The 17992-nt window shown below is 45.2% G+C and overlaps 1 long non-coding RNA gene across 1 annotated transcript in view; it reads left to right on the top strand.

Moving 5' to 3' along the window:
- The window catches only part of LOC144261335 (uncharacterized), a 40480-nt gene that overhangs the window by 9323 nt on the left and 13165 nt on the right, over positions 1 to 17992 (top strand). Inside the window, exon 2 of the long non-coding RNA XR_013345229.1 lies at positions 6881 to 7124. This is a non-coding gene — a long non-coding RNA (uncharacterized LOC144261335). The remainder of the gene's footprint in view (positions 1 to 6880; positions 7125 to 17992) is intronic.

Below are 17992 nucleotides of genomic sequence, written 5' to 3'. Positions count from 1 at the left end.
TGTGCTCCCCTGTCAGTCTGTAGTCATCGTTTTCTCTTGTGTTAGATTGCTCTTTAGGGCATTGACTATCCTTTTGATTTGTGTTTTGTTCAGTGCCTAGAACAATGGGGTCCTAGTCCATGACTAGGACTCCTAAGCTCTATGATAATACAATATATAAACAGTAATAATATAGCAGTTGATCTGCTTCATTGTTATAAGCAACAAATAGCACACTGAGGCAATAATTCCCAAAATTTTAACAAGGACCTAATCCTACAAGGTGATTACCACACTAAACACCTCACAGGACTGGGTCCTGTGACTCAGTTACCTGTATGATGTTATGCTGTTTGTGAGTGGCCCAGATGGGAGCCACAAGAACAAAGCATTGTGAGGCACCTAAGGTTGCAGGTCACGGGAGAGACAGCCCCTCACTGGTCTGGATTGCACCCGGGAAGGTTGTATGCAGATATGTAGTACAACATGCAAGGCTGCACCTCAGGCCACTCTAGATTTGGCTGGTCTCAGTTTACTCACCAAGCTGCCATTATCTGGACACACTTTGCATCAACAGCAGAGAGCTAAGGGCGTCATATCGGGGGTGGAGTGGGGGGAGACTGTTTGTTTTCACAGACAATAACGCAGCGATATTTTATCTCAGTGAAGAGATAAAACCAGGAAATGGTTCACTTGTGGGAATTTTGCAAAACACATTCCATCACCCTTGAGACCTCTTACCTGCCAGGGACATAAAACAAGCTATCAGACCATCTGAGCAGGTCATTTTTGAGTCATCATGAGTGTCTCTCTGTCTGGATGTAGCTAAATGCATTTTCCAGTGGGGAGGAGGGGGAGGGAGACTCTCTGGGTATATCTATTTGCAAACATGTCCAAAAGAAAATTTCATCAATTCTTCTCCCTGCAAGGCCACAGTCCAGGCTCCATCACCGATGCCTTCCTACTATCCTTTGGACAGAAAAGTTTTATTGCACTTTTCCCCCAATCCCACACTACACAGAGTGCTACTAAAGATCAAGTGGGATCACACCCAGGTTATATTAATAGCCCCAATGTGACCCTTCCAACATTGGTTCTCCACTCAATTGGACCTCTCAGTGGTAACTCCAATCTCACTCCAGTTACATCAGCTTTGATCTCCCAAGACCAAGGTTGGCTACTCCACGTGAACCTGCAGACCCTTCATTTAACGGCCTGGAAGCTCCATGGCTAAATTCTAGGGAGCAGGCTTGCTCAGAGCAAGTTTTCTATGTTTTACTAAGTAGTAGAAAGACTTCAAACAGCGTTGCCTCCCTGTCAAAATGGATGTGATTCTCTGTCTGGGCTTGTCAAACTGGAGTCTTGCTGATGCCTTGATTCAAAATGTACTAGACTTTCTGTTGCACCTGAAGTAATAAGGCTTAACATGTGCAATCACTCGAAGAAGAAAAAAGTATTACTAGCCTTTCATTAACGGCTGTTCTTCAAGATGTGTTGCACCTGTCCATTCCACAACCCACCCTCTTACCCGTCTACATTGGAGTTATCCAGAAGGAAGGAACTGAGAGGGCTCAGGATCAGCTGGGCCCTTTATACCAGTGCCTGGCAGCAGAGTGCATCTCAGCTGTCCTGATGGGTACCACCAAAGGAAAAAATTTCCAGTGACCATGCACAAGGTGCATACGCCAAGAGTGGAATGAACACATCCAACACATCTCTAAGAACAACAGTTATGAAAGGTTAGTAACTGTTTTGTGCACACTCATGCATTCTATTATCCCAGAATAGGTATCAAAGAACAGGTGGAAAATAATGGAGGAGGGAAGTTCACAGAGAACCAGTTCCCAGTCAGTCTCAGATAAAACCTCATTCACTCTGCAGAAACATTTCACCTTGAGAAGGTGCACTCTGCTGTCTCTACCAACCATTCTCGTCCTTCTGATTTTCAAAGTAAAATTGAAATTGTTGGGCCTGCTAACATTTTTCCATTCCTAAAGTTCCATATGTTCATAAATTTGTATTAGAGAAACAAGGTGGGTGAGGTAATATTTTGTTATTGGACCAATTTTTGTTGGTGACAGAGACAAGCTTTCGAGCCACACAGAGCTCTTTTTCAGGTCTGGGAAGGGTATTTCCAGTGTCACAGAAAAATGCAACGTGGATCAGATTGTTTAGCATAAGTAGTTAGCACATGTTGTAAGGGACCATTTGAGGTAGGGTGGCCAGTTAACTGCAGAGATGTTAACGGGCCATTCTTGAGTATGTGTTAACTACTTTTGCTAAACCATCTGTTCAACCTTGCATTTTGCTGTGATGCTGGAAGAAGAGCTCTGGGTATGTGTACGCAGCAATGTAAGTCTATCCCCCTTGCGTCTACACACCAGTTGTGTTAACCTAGGGATCAAACCTAGCATTCCAGGACCCTAAAGGGCTGGAGGATCTGAGCCCATGTTAAGCTGGCATCTAGGGGCAGAGCCCTATTGCTTTCCTGTGTGCCTGTGACCCCAGCTTGTCTCTGGTCTTGGAAGTGCTCCAGATGTATCCCAGAGTTCCTTGGGGCAACTTCCTTTGTCCTCTCTATGCCAACAATCTGTGGCGCAGTCTATTGCACTCTATTGCAAATGGAAGCCACACCTCCCTTTGCAAATGGCAGCAGCTCAGATCAGAATTAACCCATTGTCTGCTGACTGTGCTTGCAAACCACTGATCAGAGAGCTTGCAGGGTTTTCAGTGGAGACAGATCAGAAGAAGCTTTTTGCAAAGAGCTGCTTCCTGGTCACAAGAGCGCAGCTAGATTTTAATGCATGCTACCTGGGCAACCCTGCACATGTAGTCCCAGGGAGGATGGGGGCGGGATGACAGAGAGCAGAATGGGAGCCAAGCAGCTGACCTGCAGGAAGGGGGAGCAGCAAAGTTCGCAGCTCAGCACGGTTGGGGGGGATGACCTCCCCCCAATACCTCAGGCTCTCCCTTCCCTTCCCCGCCCCTCCCTGTGTGCAGGGCATGCACTGTCAGGGCGGTGAGTGGGAGCCAACCCCAAAACTTTGCTGCAACCTCCCATAGTGGTGGCTCTGGCTCTTCCTCACTGCTGTACAGAGTTTCCCCAGAGCAGGGAGCAAAGCTGATAAGAGGGAGGCAGCTCCCAGCTGCCAGGGTATTGGGGGTCATCTCTCCGCTAGCCAAGCTGTGCTGGGAGCTCTGTCACTCCCCTTCCCTGCAGGACAACCGCTTGGTCCCATTCTGCTCTCTGTTCCTTGCTCCTGTCCCTCCCCTCCGCCTTCCCTAGGGCTACGTGTGCAGGGGTACCCAGGCAATGTGCAATATGAGGGCAATGAGTGGTAGCCAGGCCCAAAGCTTCCCCACAGCTTCCTGAAGAATCCTGTGTCCCTGCCTCCCGGTGTGCGGCAGAGGCAGGGATAAGAGATCCCTGGGGTGCTGGAGCACACTGTACCACAAGCGCTGGGGATGCACTTCGTCGCTCTGGAGCCAGCAGCAGCCAGGCTGGGGTGTATGTTTTTCCTTTGAAACCTACATTTTATGTCAAATTTCAAAACAAACAGACAAAAATAATTAAAAATAAACAACCATACAAAACCACCTTCATTGCACACCCCAAAAACTCAAGGGGCAGTGGAAAGACCAAAAAGTAGTACTCTGCACTGATAGTGATTGAAGCCCACCATAAATTGTAGAAATCGTCTGTGAGCTGGATATATGGTAATATGAAAATAAGAATCTTGGATGTCAAGGGCTGAAAAACAGTCCCCCTTGTCCAGCACTGAGATGATAGTGGCCAGTGTGACCATTTTGAATCTGTGAATCACAAATTTGTTGAATTTCCGAACATAGGCGCCGACTCCATGGGGGCTCTGGGGCTGGAGCACCCACGGGGAAAAATTAGTGGGTGCTCTGCACCCACCAGCAGCCAAGCTCTCCACTCCGCCCCCCCCCCATCCCAGCTTACCTTCGCTTCCTCCCCTGAGCATGCCATGTCCCCGCTACTCCTCCCAGCACTTGCCGCCACGAAACAGCTGTTTCGTGGTGTAACAAGCTGTGGGGTGGAGTGGGAATGCGGCGCGCTCAGGGGAGGAAGCAGGGAAGAGGCAGGACCGGGGCGAGGATTTGGGGAAGGAATCCAATAGGGGCAGGGAGGGGGCAGAGTTGGGGCTGGGACTTTGGTGAAGTGGTTGGAATGGAGGCAGAACAGGGGTGGGAGCGGGTGGGGCAGGGTTGAGTCGGGGCTGGTGCAGGGGGGCGTGAGCACCGACCAGCGCCAGGAGAGGTTGGCGCCTATGCTTCCAAAGGTCGAAGATGGATCTCCATCCACCGTTTTTCTTTTTGGTGAGAAAATAATGGGAGTAAAAGCCCTTCCCTTTGTTTTGAGTTGGAACTTGTTCCACTGCACTCAGTTATAGAAGATGGTTCACTCCCTGTTGTAAAAGGTGCTTATGAGAGGGGTCCCTGAAGAGGGACGGGGAAGGGAATAGGGTAGGAGGAAGGGAGAGGAAAGGGATGGCGTAACCCGATTTTATAATCTCTAGTCCCATTGGTCCATTGCTGTTGCTGCCCAGGCATGGTAGAATGGGCACAGGCAGTGACCATAAGGTTGGGTAAGAGTATCTAACAGTGCTGTATTGTGGGGGAGGTCGTTCATGCCCTCAACCAAGATTTCAAAACTGGGGTTTGGTGGTAGATGGTTGCGAAGACGAGGACTGAGTTTGGGGAGCCCTATGTCTTTGTGAGCATTGCTTATTTTTGTTCTGGTCAGAGCGCCGTTGTTGTGGGCGATGAAAAGAGGTGTCTGTGCCCTTTTGGCATGGTTGATACCAACGTCATTTGTCTGGTGGCGTGTATGTGCCTAAAGTGCATAGAGTGGCCCGAGTGGCCTTCACTGAGTGAAGAACGTTGTGGAGAAAAGTTTCTCTTGATCAAAAGGTAGATCCTCCACCTTGAGTTGGAGCTCTTTTGGAATCCCGGATGACTGCAACCACGAAGCCCGTACATTATGATAGCTGTGGCCATTGTTCTTGCAGCAGCGTCCGCTACGTCCTTTGAGGCCTATAGGGCTGTACGGGCAATTAGTTTCCCCTCCATCATGATAGCGTTGAGTTGAGGGCGTTTTTCTTACAGTAAGACCTCAAGGACTTCTTGCAGCTTACTGTAGTTATCGAAATTGTACTTGGCTAGAAGGGCGGAGTAATTGGCTACCCTGAATTGGAGTGTAACTGATGAGTATACCTTTCTACCAAGAAGGTCTAAATGTTTGTGTTCTTTGTCTTGTGGAGTGGACTGGAATTGAGGTTGTTTGCCGCGTTGATTGGCCTCTTCCACAACTAGGGAATTGGGTTGTGGATGAGAGAAGAGAAAGTCCATCCCCTTAGCTGGGACGAAGTACTTTCTGTCAGCTCATTTGTTGGTAGATGGTAGGGGTCTTCCAGATATTCTCTGCTGGTTCCATTAGAGCATCATTGATTGGTAGAGAGATTTTGAAGGTAGTGGATGTCTGTAAGATGTGCAGTAGCTTGTGCTGGTTTTCTTGCACCTCTTTTAAAAGTTCCTGAAATTGTTTCAGGTCATCCACTGTGCTTGGAGACAGTGGAATGACTGCCTTGTCAGGGGAGGATGATGAGCTGTGGTCCAGAGAAGTGTCTGTATGTTCCGAACCTTCTTCTTCCTCATCTCCCTTGTCCCCCTGTGTTTCTGGTGTCTCCCTGTTTGGAGAAGGTGGAGAACGAATTTCCCTTTGGTCTGGGGTCGAGGGCCTAGTGTATCGAGCCGTATACACCGCCCAGGGACACTGCATGGGGAAGGCCATCAGTGGGCACATCCAGGGTTGTTAGTACCATTGCTACATCTCGCAAGATTGGCGAGATTTGGTCCTAGCAGCTTCCCATGGTGGTCTTCGTCCGTTGGTGAAGAGTGGTGGGAAGAGAAATGGCTCCCCTATACTTCCTCCTCTTCATCACTTGGAGATGGGCTGGGGAGCAGGAGAAGCAGATAACTGTTCAGTTATTTGGCCTGGAGATCCCTCAGTACCGAGCAAGGGTGATTGCGGCACTGAGGTGATCGCTATATCCTCGTGCTGTCGAAACTGCTGTGGTGTCACTTGTTTCTGTGACGGCAGTTCCGCTGGTGTAGATGCAGGTGGTGCCTTTGTTGAGATGGTCTGTGCCTTTTTCGGTCTGTCTGTCAGTGCCGATGACTGAATCGGTGCCAGTGGGGGTGGCATTATCTGTTCCAACGATCTCAGTGCCGAGTCCCGCACTGGGGTGATCGGTGCCGTGGAAGAGAAGCATTTCGATTTTGTTCCGGGGTGGCGGGACTCTGCTGAGGTCTGCAGAGGGACAATACCGGAGGTGCCCAGAGCCTCAAAGGTGCTCACTCTTCTTGAGCTCAGCACCGAGGAGCGCAACCTTTTTGGGGACCTCTTTTTTTCTCTGAGTCTCCCTATTTGGGGAGATTGTGGCTCGCTTCCTGGACGATTTGGAAGATTGAGCACTCCCATTAGCAGAGGTTTTGTTTGGGGAACCATCTGCTCATGTTGATTTTGGTCCCTGAGGCTGAAGGGACTTTTCCATTTAAATCATCTTGAGGCAGAGATCTCTGTCATGCCTTGCCCTGGCTTTAAGATTACTGCAGTGGGCACATGTTTGGGGGAGACCCACATCCCTCAGAAAATGGACACATGATGGATGGTTGTCTGACACAGGCATTGCCTCATGGCAAGAGTCACATCATTTAAACCTGGGCGAACTGGACATTGTGTCTGTTAAAGTTTCCCAACGGGGAAAGGGTGGAAAAAATATCTAACTTTTAAAAAAGAATGTTATTAAAGAACACTAGCTAACTAGCTAATTAAACAAAATTTACTAAACTACAACTAATCTAACTTTTTCTATAGAGAGAAAAAATGAAGAGGCAACACTGCCACTGAGATCCGTCTGCAGCCGAGGATGGTTGAGAAGGAACTGAAGGGTTGTACTACATGCGGCACAAACAGCACTGCAAGACGACTTCTGCGCTTGTGCACCCCGACTGAACACTGCTATGGAAAATCTCCGATCTGCGGCGCAGGGACGCACCGACACCTAAAGTGGAGCACCCACAGGTACACACATCTCGAAGAACCATCGTTACTGCACGAGGTGAGTAACTTCTTCTATGTCAAACTTCAAAACAGAGAAGAATAAATAAAACCCAACCATAAAAACCCACCTACTTTGCACACACCATTTTAATAATTACAAATTGTCAAGTTTCATTTTAACAGTTTGAGAGTGCTTTAGACTGATGTCCTAATTAACCTCAAAACAAGTGCACAGGGGCATTTTCCTGCCAATGTGACTGTCTCGAGGTGGAGAGCCCATTTCTCAGATTAGATGATAGTTCAATATAAAGCCTTCTCAAACTGCAGTCATTCTACTGAGACAGCCACCAAAGAAGCTAATTATGTGGTCTATGTACTCATGTGCTCCTTATGCACACCTGAGTCCTATCAATAGCACCGTCACAGTTAGGAAACAGGGTTGGCAGTAGAGTTTTGCCACAGTGCAACATGTTTGTAGGGTTAGAGTGTTGACACTGGGCAGGGGGAAACTAGGCACTCTGGGATAGGGTAACTTTGACTCAGGTGTGTACACTGCAGTGTGGATGCCAGAGACCTAGGTTCTTCGAGGAGTGTCCCTATGGATGTTCTATGTTAGGTGAATCTGTGCGCCAACACTTGAATTGGAGATTTTAGTAGCAATGCCTAGTTGGGTCACACATGCGCTGTCCCTGTCTCGTGCTGCCTCATGTGGTTACATAGTGTGGTGTGACGAACCCCCTCCCCTCCTTTCCTTCTCTACCACCTTCAGCTTGAGACAGAACACTTGGCAGCGCCTCTGAGCTTATCTTTACTCTAGTGTTAACTTTAGAGTACCAGTTAGAACTCAGTTAGTTACTTCATAATTTACTACCCAATCTCTTCCCCGTTTATTTTTTTCTTTAAAAAAATTCTTATCTTAGCTGTTTGTTCAGTTATTAGTATACACCTTAGTATAGTTGTCGTGTGGTGGAGTGGTCTCCCTCGGGACTTGAGAGCGAGGGACCACTATCATCCCTCTGGTGGGCAGAGCCAAACCTGCACCGCCTCCCTCACTGGAAGTACTGGGCGGGGCAAGAGGTATAAAGGGAGGGCCCTGCAGCTCAGTTGAATGGGAGCTAGGAAAGGAGACCGATATCTCTAGCCTGCTGCAGGACTCCAGAGCTGAACTTGTGCTGTGCAACACCCTGCCCCGCAGAGGAGACCAACCCTGGAGAGGAGTTGACAGGACTACCATCCACAGTATACCCTGAGGAGACAGAGGAGCCTTGGACTATGGAACCCCCCGCTCAGACTGTGGTAGGAAATAGCCCAGGGAAACCAGACTTTAGTCCTGTTTTGTTGCCAGAGAACAGGTCAGCATGTTTCAAGAGGTTCCCCGCTGACCTAATGATGGAACCCTTCACCATGTCAGTTAATGAACTTTTTTCAAAAAAGGTCATGTAACTTTTGAGGTACTGTGCTTCCATAAGTTAACATATCTATTTTTTCAACCCAACTTTCTGGGGTTTGTTATATTCACAATGCCTTTGACAGCTTACTCTTATGAGAGTCACCACGGTCTGGAGCACAGAGCACTGGACTGGGAGTCAGGAGAACCTGTTTCCCTCTCTACTGCTGACCCACTCTGTGACCTTGGGCAAGTCACTTCACTTTTCTGTGTCCATTTACCCTCCCACTCTTTTTTTGTTTGGTCTATTTAGATTGTAAACAGTGGAGAGCAGGGACTGTCTTTTACTATATGTTTGTACTGTGCCAAGCACTAGGGGGCCCTAGTCTCAGCTGGTCTTCTAAACACTAGCTCAAAACAAATAATTATTTGACATATATGGGGTCAATTTTGCTGGAATTCTTTTTCATTCCTCAAAAGGCTTGAACTATCTGTTCTGCATTTTTGACTTTGTGTCCCAAAGTCCTACTTGCAAAAATATTTTTTTAAATAAGGTAGCTCTTGTTTCTACCTATGTTGTGATATACTTATTTTTGTAAACTGAAAATAGATTTTAACTACACACTAACATTTATTTTAAAATAAATCCAGTAAAACTCTTATCCTGCAAAGAATCATGCATGTGCTTAACTTTAAGAATGTGAGTAGTCTCCTGGAGCTCATAGGACAATTTGCATGCTTAAAGTGAAGTATTTAAGTCATCACAGGATTGGGGTCTAAAGTAATAGATTATACCATTAAAGAGTATTAGCCGAAAAGTCTATAACTTCAGCTGCACAAGGGCAAATAAGTATATTTCAAAATTATGTATAACACCATAGTGGGTAAAATTCTTAGGGGCTGTCCATGAATTATATAACCCATTAGGCAGAGGATGGGTTTTTAATTTTGCATGTTTGTTTCAGTATTACAGTGTTTTGGGGGTGGAGGTGGGGTCAGTTTAAAAAAAATCACATAAGATGTGTTAAGTGATTTATGGACAGTCCCTTAGGAGCACTCAATTCTCACTGATTTTATAAATGCAACTTGAGAGCAGGAGGCACACAGCTGAGTTTATCAGATTTCAGAGTAACAGCCGTGTTAGTCTGTATTCGCAAAAAGAAAAGGAGGACTTGTGGCACCTTAGAGACTGACCAATTTATTTGAGCATAAGCTTTCGTGACCTAAGGTGCCACAAGTACAGCTGAGTTTATGCCATCTGAGGATTCTTGTGTGCAAGGCAAAACCCCAGCTGCCACTTCAGAGAAGCTTTTGTATCAGTGACTGGGTTATGGGTGGTCATACCTAGTAATTGAACAGAAGTCAGAGGTCCAATGCCAGAGCAAAGCATCAGAGCCAAAGCTGGGGCTCGGAACCAGTTTACATGGAATAAGGCAAGGCTGGGAACAGACAGACACTATTGCAACAGGCAAATGCTTTGAGGAACTCGTGAAGTGCTTCTGCTGACCCTTCCAATCAATCAGGTGCTAGAGCCAATTAGTCAGCCTGTTGCAGGCTAGCTGTGATCATTAGTTTGTCTGAAGACTAACTCTTCAGTAAGGCTTGGTTCCTTGAGAGCTGGAGTGGCACAAAAGGGAATTTGATGTATGGTAAGACTTGGCCCAATATATTTACTTTAGTTAGCCACTAAGATTAAATTCTCTTCCTCACATTTTTGAGGCTTTCTGTCACAGTTGTGTATGAAGGGACAGTTCTTATGTTTTGAGCTAAATATTTACATTTTTTTCATTGGTTTCAGAGTAACAGCCATGTTAGTCTGTATTCGCAAAAAGAAAAGGAGTACTTGTGGCACCTTAGAGACTAACCAATTTATTTGAGCATAAGCTTTCTTGAGCTACAGCTCACTTCATCGGATGCATACTGTGGAAAATACAGAAGATGTTTTTATACACACAAACCATGAAAAAATGGGTGTTTATCACTACAAAGGGTTTTCTCTCCCCCCACCCCACTCTCCTGCTGGTAATAGCTTATCTAAAGTGATCACTCTCCTTACAATGTGTATGATAATCAAGGTGGACCATTTCCAGCACAAATCCAGAGTTTAACAAGAACGTCTGAGGAATGGGGGTGGGGTAGGGGAAATAGGTTACCTTGCATAATGACTTAGCCATTCCCAGTCTCTATTCAAGCCTAAGTTAATTGTATCCAATTTGCAAATGAATTCCAATTCAGCAGTCTCTCTCTGGAGTCTGGTTTTGAAGTTTTTCTGTTGTAATATCGCAACTTTCATGTCTGTAATCGCGTGACCAGAGAGATTGAAGTGTTCTCTGACTGGCTTATGAATGTTATAATTCTTGACATCTGATTTGTGTCCATTTATTCTTTTACTTAGAGACTGTCCAGTTTGGCCAATGTACATGGCAGAGGGGCGTTGCTGGCACATGATGGCATATATCACATTGGTGGACGCACAGGTGAACGAGCCTCTGATAGTGTGGCTGATGTTATTAGGCCCTGTGATGGCGTCCCCTGAATAGATATGTGGGCACAGTTGGCAACGGGCTTTGTTGCAAGGATAGGTTCCTGGGTTAGTGGTTCTGTTGTGTGGTATGTGGTTGCTGGTGAGTATTCGCTTCAGGTTGGGGGGCTGTCTGTAGGCAAGGACTGGCCTGTCTCCTGAAGGTGATGGCTAGTGGCATTCTGTTATTTTCTTTGTTAGGCCTGTCGTGTAGTAGGTGAATTCTGGGAACTCTTCTGGCTCTATCAATCTGTTTCTTCACTTCCGCACCACACCACACGATCCATTGTCTACAGCCAAGCTCTGCGATACAACCAATTTGCTCCAACCCCTCAGACAGAGACAAACACCTACAAGATCTCTATCAAGCATTCTTACAACTACAATACCCACCTGCGGAAGTGAAGAAACAGATTGATAGAGCCAGAAGAGTTCCTAGAAGTCACCTACTACAGGACAGGCCTAACAAAGAAAAGAACAGAACGCCACTAGCCGTCACCTTCAGCCCCCAATTAAAACCCCTCCAACACATTATCAAGGATCTACAATCTATCCTGAAGGATGACCCAACACTCTCACAAATCTTGGGAGACAGGCCAGTCCTTGCCTACAGACAGCCCCCCAACCTGAAGCGAATACTCACCAGCAACCACATACCACACAACAGAACCACTAACCCAGGAACCTATCCTTGCAACAGAGCCTGTTGCAATTGTGCCCACATATCTATTCAGGGGACGCCATCACAGGGCCTAATAACATCAGCCACACTATCAGAGGCTCATTCATCTGCACATCTACCAATGTGATATATACCATCATGTGCCACCAATGCCCCTCTGCCATGTACATTGGTCAAACTGGACAGTCTCTACGTAAAAGAATAAAGGAACCCCCCCCCCCGATTCCTCAGACGTTCTTGTTAAACCCTGGATTTGTGCTGGAAATGGCCCACCTTGATTATCATACACATTGTAAGGAGAGTGATCACTTTAGATAAGCTATTACCAGCAGGAGAGTGGGGTGGGGGGAGAGAAAACCTTTTGTAGTGATAAACACCCATTTTTTCATGGTTTGTGTGTATAAAAACATCTTCTGTATTTTCCACAGTATGCATCCGATGAAGTGAGCTGTAGCTCACGAAAGCTTATGCTCAAATAAATTGGTTAGTCTCTAAGGTGCCACAAGTACTCCTTTGCTTTTTTTCATTATGTCCCTTCAAAAAAACTCTCCTACTCCAATCTATTCCTATTTGAAGGGGCATGACTGATTTTCAGACGAGATATCTCTGTTTCTTTCATATGTTGGCAGTTATGCTATATTCTTCAGATTGGTAACTGGACAGGACTCAAAAATGTAAATATTTAGCTCAAAACATAAGAACTGTTCCTCTCTAACTACTTATTTAGGTGTAATGATTATATAAAATTATTTTAACCACTTTTGCACACTTCTCCACTCAGAATTGAGTTCACTGCCTACACAGAGCTCCCGAACCATGGAACAGAAAGAGAAGTCCTGGTGATTAAATGCAGGACTCCTCTGTTGTAACGTCACTTAAGTGGAAAGAAGTAATTTTCATTTGTGAGGGCCAGGAAACATGCATTCTTTTATTAGCAGCTTCTGTGAAGTGTGATCACTTCAAAAAGAGTTATAATTTGAAATATTCAAACTCTAAAATACAATATTTTCCTTAGAACTTGGAATGTGTTGCAATGATGTAGTACTTGTTGACAAAAGATACATAAATATTGACTGATGCTGCCATAGTGTTTAGACATAGTTAAAATTTCTGGGCCTGTTTCTCTACTCCATTACATGCCATTGAAACTCTTTTGATGTTAAGATATAACATTGGAGTAATTGGGGTTGGAAGGATTAGATTTTTATTGGTAAATGTCAGTAGACATCAATTTTACTGTACACACACAATAATGAAACAATATTTCCATCAATAATAACAGCAATTTACAATTAGGCAAAGTAAGAAAAAATGCTGTTTTGAGAACTTATTACAGTAGATTTAAGACTATTAACTTTTTATATTTTGACGTCTGATGCTGACAGTTTGTATTTTAATGGTTATAAAGCTTTAACTTCTTTAATCTCAACATTTAATGTCATTAAATAATTGTTTGACTCCTAGTCCCCATATTTTTCCACAACTTTGAACATTTAAATAGATAAAAATAGAAAAAAAATGCTTAAATTGTTAAGAATGTTGCTGAAGAATCTTGTCCTGGCTGCTCAGTGTTTCTGTTCCTGGAGCTGTGTTGTTATTCGCACTAGCAGAGAATGCAGCCTGCTAATTCAGTAGACCTCAATGTTACTCATAAAGAAAGACCACAGGCATGGTTCAGTGACAAAGGCACTGATTTTCTATTGCCTGGCACATTGTGGAGTTATTTACACTTGCATAAAATGTGGCTATTCTGTTCTGAGGGTTTTTACCCTCACTTTGCGTAGGTGTAAATGATGATCCAAGGTGCAAGCCAATGGAGAATTGGGTCCAATCTATGTTTAGAGAAACTTGCACTGATGTGATTATGTTGATGTTGATGTAGATGTGCCGCACTGCTGTGAAGCAGGGCTTACACCATTGTGACTTACCCGTGAGTAGCACATCTATATTAGTGGATTGTACTGGTACTAGATCAATATAGTAATGCAGGTCTAAATTTCTTTTGTGCAGACAGGACTCCAGGCCTGTATTTCTGATCAAACACTTGTTGCTTTCTGGATGAAGTGTTTCCTTCTGTCTATTTTGTATATCAATTTAAGTTTCTAAAGAGTTTCCTTAGAAATGAAAGGCATTATATCAGTTAAATATAATAATTATCTGTTTCATAAAGTTTAAATGACTTGCCTTGTCTGATATTTGTGTCATGAGGCAAAAGGGAAACATGCTCATTAGATTAGGCTTGAAGTCCATTAATGTCTCCAGTCTGGGGCCAGGTTTTAGGGGATTTGGATATGAGCATTCTTATAAGACTTGGGCACAGTTATGTCATCAGTACAGCTACCTTTTCCTTCTTACATCATTCAGCCAGGTTCATTGGCTTTTTTAATGTGTTTTACACAACAGGTCCCCAGACAGACCCTAATAGCATCTATGTCCCATGGAGTCAGGGAACTTCCTTCTCTGGCTATACTGCACAAAATGCACCCAATGGCAGGGAGAAATCTTTATTCTTGTCTTTCTCAAAGAACACTGACAGGGTCACTATATGCAAATGGCCTTCATGTTTATATTGTATAAATGGTAAATTGCATGTAAATGGTAGAGTTCTTACAAAGGCACTGGGTAGTTTGAATTGTATGAATCCTTATACTTGAAGCAAGTGAGATACTTCTATTATGCAAAACTATAGAAATTTTTTACAGTAGGAGTTACAGGATTGTAATTTCAGAGTAGCAGCTGTGTTAGTCTGTATTCGCAAAAAGAAAATGAGTACTTGTGGCACCTTAGAGACTAACCAATTTATTTGAGCATAAACTTTCATGAGCTACAGCTCAATTTTCATGGGACAACATGTACAATTCACAATGGAATATGAATGCGTGACTCCAGAGTACTGGATTTAGGAGTTTAAAATAGCACCTAAGGAAAAAGCCTCACTTCAATTTAAAATACCTGCAGCTAACCCCAGTAAAGAGAAGACTAATACTATACTTGTGATTCCTTTTTAAGATTATCCCTAAAATCAAAATGTTATATCATACCCAGTACACAATAAGCACTAGAAAATACTAGATGATGTCCTTATGGCCACTAGATGGAGCTACTTTATTAGTATTATGATTAGCTTATTGTGTACTGGGTATGATATAACATTTTGATTTTAGGGATAATCTTAAAAAGGAATCACAAGTATAGTATTAGTCTTCTCTTCACTGGGGTTAGCTGCAGGTATTTTAAACTGAAGTGAGGCTTTTTCCTTAGGTGCTTTTTTAAACTCCTAAGTCCAGTACTTTGGAGTCACGCATTCATATTCCATTGTGAATTGTACATGTTGTTGTCCCATGAAAATTTTATTGTTGGTGTTTGATTTCAAGGAAGGATGATCCAATGGATAGAGAACTAGCATGTGCTGTGGGAGACCTGGGTTCCTACTCTGCCACAAACATCCTAGATGACCCTGGGCAAGTCACTTAGGGTCAGATTTTTAAAGGCATTTAGCTACCTGGTGGGATTTTTCAAAACCATCTAGGTACCAAATAACGCTTTATTTCAATGGGCGTTAGGCATGTAGGTACTTTTGCAAATCCCACTTAGTATAATCTGGCTCAGATATTAAAAGGCATTTAAGTTCCTAACTTCCATTGATTTTCAGTGGGAGTTCTGTGTCTAAATACTTCTGAGGATCTGAGCCTCTGGGTCTTAGTTCCCCATCCTGTAAACAGAGCTAATACCACTCCCCTTCCTCACAAAGGAGTTCCCAGGATAAATATATTAAAAATTGTGAGGAGCTCAGTGATGGGGGTCATATAAATACCTAAAATATCAGAAACTGTAGCATTATGAAATGGCTGAGATTTTTAACCCTCTGTGTATTGTTGAACTTTATATCAGACAGACCTGTAATTTGGCATGTTAATATATTGGCTGTATTTGCTTCTCATCCTGAGTTTATTCCTTTCTTTTCTAAACAACAAAGAGCCCAATCTGGGGTGTGTGTATCAGGGGAATCTGACTTTCGGACACGTTTTATACTTAGGGAGATGCCAGATGTTGGTTCTTCAGGGAAAGATCAAGCCCACTTAATAAGAACAAAAAAAAATTCACTTTTACTCAATTATATCTTTTTTACATTTAGTGTCAAGGAAAATCTCATTCAACAGGAAATGGCTAAATGTGCCAGTGCGTGGATGTCCTCTTTGTTATTTTACCATAAGAGTTCTCTTTTGCTCCCATTACTATTGTCATGCTTTTTGGAGTGGCTCATGACTGAGTGCCTACCTCAAGCCAGACCATCAAAAAGTAGGACACAAACCCCAAACTGGTTGCATGTTCTATAATTAGATTTCACTAACTCAATAACAAATGTGAACTCCAAAAAGCAAAAACAGTCTTACCATGTAGTCACAGACAGTCCCCTTGGGCATTCCAGTCTATCTTGCCACCCAGGCAAGCTGGACTGTGTAATAGATGATCACTTTACATGAAAAAAAGACAGTTACCTTTTCCGTAACTGATGTTCTTCAAGATGTGTTGTTCACGTCCATTCCACAATAGGTGTGCGTGCTTGCCACGTGCACCAGTGCTGGAAGTTTTTCCCCTAGAAGTACCCGTAGGGGAGCACCCCTAGTGGCACCGCTATGGTGTGGTATAAGCAGCGCTGCATGCTCCCCCCATCCTCAATTCCTTCTTGCCAGACAACTCCGACAGAGGGGAAGGAGGACGGGAAAGGAAGGCTATGGTGCCGCATAAGGGGCGCTGCACGCTCCCCCCATCCTTAGTTCCTTCTTGCCAGACAACTCCGACAGAGGGGAAGGAGGCTGGGATGTGGAATGGACATGAGCAACATATCTCGAAGAACAACAGTTACGGAAAAGGTAACTGCCTTTTCTTCTTTGAGTGATTGCTCATGTGCATTCCACAATAGGTGATTCTAAGCTATATCTGTTGGAGGTGGGTAGGAATTCACAGATACTCGGGACGGAGTACAGCTCTGCCGAACCTGGCGTCCTCCCTAGTTTGGGAGATGATCGCATGATACGAGGTGAACGTGTAAACTGAAGACCATGTGGCAGCCCTACAAATTTCCTGGATGAGGACATGGGCCAAAAATGCAGCCGACAAGGTTTGCGCTCTAGTCGAGTGCGCCCTCACAGTTGGCGGTGGGGGGACTCCTGCCAGGTCGTAACAGGAACGAATACACTAGGTGATCCAGTTGGAGAGCCTCTGAGTGGAGATCAGCCGACCTCTCATGCAGTCAGCCGAGGCGATGAACAGCTGCGAGGACTTCCTGAATGGCTTTGTATGTTCTAGGTAAAAAGCCAGAGCCTGTCTCACATCCAGCATGTGGAGGCAGTGCTCCTCACTGGATGTATGGGGCTTGGGAAAGAGCACGGGCAGGTAGGTGGAGACCACCTTGGGGAGGAACGAAGGGTGTGGTTCGAGCTGGACCTTATCCTTATGGAACACTGTGTATGGGGGCCCAGAGGTCAGGGCCCTGAGCTTCAAGATCCTTCTAGCTGCTGTGATAGCCACCAGGAAGGCTACCTTCCATGAGAGGTGTAAGCAGGAGCATGTAGCTAGTGGTTCAAACGGGGGACCTGTCAACCTGGTCAGCACCAAGTTCAGGTCCCACTGTGGAACTGGGGGCCTAACATACAGGAAGAGACTATCCAAACCCTTAAGAAATCGGCCAGTCATAGCATGGGAGAACACCATGTGCCCCTGCACTGGTTGGTGGAAGGCTGATATGGCCACCAAGTCCATCTTGATGGACGAGGGCATTAGATCTTGGGCTCTAAGGTGAAGGAGGTAGTCTAAAATTAGCTGAATTGGAGCAGCCACAGGCAAAACACCCTGATCAACTGCCCACCAGGAAAACGGAGACCACTTTGCCAGGTAGGCCCTCCTCTGCTTTTCAGGAGGACGTGCTGAACCCCTTCCGAGCAAGTCCTCTCCTCCCGGCCTAACCATTGAGCAGCCACGCCGTGAGGTGGAGTGCCGCTAGGTTTGGATGAAGGAGGCGGCCCTGGTCCTGGGATAGCGGGTCTGGGCAGGATGGCAGCGGCCACGGCGGGGTGACCGCCAGGCTCATGAGAGTCCCATTCCAATGTTGCCTGGGCCATGCTGGGGCAATCAGGAGGACCCGGGCCCTGTCTGCTTTTGTCTTTTCCAAGACCTTTCTGCGGAATAGGGGGGAAGGCATAGAGAAGCTGGCCCGACCAGGACAGGAGGAAGGCATCAGAGATGGCGTCCATGCCCAACCCCCCTGGAGAAGAAGTGGGGACCCCATCAGTTTTGCCGTGTTGCAAACAGGTCCACCAGGATAGTGCCCCACGT

Source organism: Eretmochelys imbricata, chromosome 2 (genome assembly GCF_965152235.1).
Source record: "Eretmochelys imbricata isolate rEreImb1 chromosome 2, rEreImb1.hap1, whole genome shotgun sequence".
Lineage (NCBI taxonomy): Eukaryota > Metazoa > Chordata > Testudines > Cheloniidae > Eretmochelys > Eretmochelys imbricata.
This window is presented reverse-complemented; position numbering and strand designations above follow the sequence as displayed.